The sequence below is a fragment of the Bufo bufo genome, chromosome 5, assembly GCF_905171765.1.
Source record: "Bufo bufo chromosome 5, aBufBuf1.1, whole genome shotgun sequence".
In the NCBI taxonomy this organism is placed as follows: domain Eukaryota; kingdom Metazoa; phylum Chordata; class Amphibia; order Anura; family Bufonidae; genus Bufo; species Bufo bufo.
The window spans coordinates 2,143,328-2,146,696 of NC_053393.1; positions in this window are offsets into that span (position 1 = coordinate 2,143,328).

Consider the following 3,369-nt stretch of genomic DNA (forward strand, 5'->3'; position numbering starts at 1 on the left):
ATGGGACTGCAGGTGACATTTACTACATTATCTGTACTCAGAGACCTATCACTGTGTGATCTGTGGTGTTACATGGGACTGCAGCTGACATCCAGTATGTGGGGGATGTAGTGTAGTTGGCAGCAGGGTTTCTATGGAACAGGTGAGGTTTTGTCCCTCTCACTCAGCAGCTGGAGTAAGTGTCTCTTTTAGGCCGAGTTCCCACTTCAGTTATTTCCATCAGTTATTGGGAGCCAGTAGCAGGTGCTGCTCTAAACCCAGAACAGGAGCAGGTCTTTCCATTACACCCAGTCTGTGGAGGCTTCACTACTGGCTTTGGCTCACAATAACTGGTGGAAATAACAGACCAAATAACTAGTTGGGTTGTCCCTGTATAGTAGAGTCAGTCCAGTGAACGGGACATGCTGGGTGTTGTAGTGCACCCTGCAGCTGATCCCTTTTCTATGACCCATGCAGCGCTGGTCTAAAGCAGAATCCCCAAAATACAAGATCATTCAATAAATCCCTGATAGAAGAATAATTGAGGCAGAACCTGATTGCTCAGAATCCCCGCACTCCCCGAACCAGCATGCAGTAACTGTGGTTATTATTGCTTCATCTTCAGTATAGATTCCTCACAGGAACATATTGCAACTAAGCGCTACCCCCTCCCCTCCCCCATAAACCCTACAAAATTGGCATAGATTCCAAACTCTGGCATGCAGAACCCCAGAAAATAAGGTGGCACGGACCAGTCCGCGGTCCACGCCTCTCCCTAAGATTGTGCAACGGTTATTACATCATCTCTGCTTTACCGTGTGACCAGGTGGCTTTTTTGCCGAAATCTTGGTTTTTTTTTAACATAAAAGTGACTTATGCTTTGGCATAGTTATAGAAAACTGGAGAAATCTCCCCAGACCTATAATACTGGTCTGTGACAAAAAAAAAACCCTGACCCCTCAATGGCCCTTGACCACCAGTAACACTGGCCAGACTGTAGAGTCCAGGACACCCACTCGTAGAATGCTGGTCAAGGCTCGTCAGCTTCTCAGGTAGCCATAGGACATCTAATATAATGTTCACCTATGGTCAACCACCACCCATGGCCAGAGCTGGTCAGACTCCCAGGGCAAGCAGCACATGTAGAGATAACCAGGAGCTGCCAGTCTCCAGCACTTATTGCTAGCTATGTAACATGCGGCCAGTCAGATGAGGCTCTCAATGTCCTTCTTCTCTTTAAGTGGCACTATGATGGCCCATGAAGGAATCAAGGAACCAACCACAAAGGAAGCACGGCCCTTTCAGGGCTGCCGTCTCATTATTGCAGGTTGTATAAATCCCATGAAAACTTCAATGGAGATAGTGGGTTGTCAGATTGGAGAGTTGTCAGGGTGGTCCATTGTCACAATGGAGGGTTATTAAGGTATAGTACTGTCAGGGTGGTGGGATGTTTGGGTGGCACATTGTCAGTATGGAAGATGGAGGGTTGTCAGAATGCAGGGTTGTGAGGGTGTGGATTGTCTGGATGAAGGGTACTCATTAATTCAATATGAAGAAAGTGGTGTGTTGTCAGGGTGGCACGTTGTGAATATGAAGGGTTGTCAGGCTGTTGGGTTGTGAGGGTGGTGGATTATCAGAGTGGAAGGTAAACAGGGTGGTGTGTTGTCAACATGGAAGTAGACGACACAAATGGTGATAGGAAGACCACAGAACATGACAAGTGGCTCAATGTTGGGCCTGTGAGGTTTCCAGTTGCATTATAGGTTAGAGGGAAGGATTAGTGACCCTGATGATACAGACTTATTGTCATGTAGGACATCCTAATTTTTCCACTTGTACAAGAGGAACAGAATTTGTCTGACAGGAGTATATCCACAAAGGACCATAAGATGTTCTACAACCTGGAGAAGAACCTAACCTGCCCTCAAATGTCCACCAATTCCTACAAATGAACATAAATGAAAAGGATCCAAGATTCTCATATCCTGGTATGAATGTGATGAGGTGCTAGAGCGGGAGCTCCTGAGACAATGCTGAAGTGACAAAGAAGTCATGACCACTAATGAGATAAGAAAATATGGAAGACAACATGATGACAAGGCACCACAGAGGAAGACTATGGACAGAAGACAATGGGAGCCATCTCCTAGACTTCACAATCCACCAGGACCTTAATACTGCAGGACCAAGAACATGGAAGGACTGCAAGAAGTTACTGTGAGAAGACCACAAGGGTGAAGTCTGTTATCTCCACCACCAATGAGGAGAAGAGCACCTCGGTTACTGCACTCTAATACAACATTCAGTACAAGGGGCACTCAGAAATCAGTGGTGGTCCAAGATCACAGACTTCACCAAAGAGATCTTCTCACATGAAGTGGTCACATCATTATGAGTGGGCGCAGAAGAAACTACAATCCTTCTTCAAAACTGCTTATTGCATGGTCCTGCAGAGACCATAATATGTATGAGACTGGAAGACATCCCCCAAGGACTCTGGAGGTGGGACTTAATACCTAGAACCACCTGAGCGATATATATCCAGGAACAAATGAAGATGTGATTATGTGGTTAGACTCCAGCAGCAGTAAAGGGTTACACCTCTCTGATTATTGTCCCGATCCACTCACAACTGCAGATATCAATGAAAATAGTCTGAAAAAAGTCATAAAATTCTCAAGGTTTTGTAGAAAGGACATCTAGTTATGCTTCCAGCAATGAGGTCTAATCCTGATGGCAGCGACCTTATGGACACATTACAGAACATCGCAGGATGAAGCCTCTAATCCCCCTCCAGGTCTCCTTTTATTGCTCCTTATAGTAAATTGCTACTGATCCAAATACATTTCCTTCTTCCCAATGCTACAGAATTGGAGGATAACCCCCAGTACCATCATTGGAGACTGTGAATTGATGAACTTGTCTGAGGGTTGTGCTACCCTTGAGTCCTTCAAAAATGGAGCATCAACAATAAGAAAAAGGAAGGAATGAAAGAAGGAAAAACATGATGTTCTCTAGAAGGACAACCAAGTCTTCCTCAATCTGTGTCTTCGTGTTATGGCTACAATCTCAGACTTTCTTCCTTCTGGGGTCCCAGATAGTTATGTCTACAACTAAAATTGTAAAGTAGATGCTTTAAATGCAAATAGTACAACCCGAGGGTCAATATAACACTGTAATAAAGAGGAAGTGCCTCTGGGTTATCTGCATCTCATGTGAGCAGTGACAACCTTCAGAAGAGCAATAAACTATGTGGAAAAGAAGAAACATCATCTGCATCAGATAGGCAGCAGCACTGGAGTGCCTAGAGCAGTTCAAGCAGGCAGCCATGGAGTAAGGTACGAAGATGCAGGAGATTATGATGTCCTCCTCTCCATGGAAGATGCAATT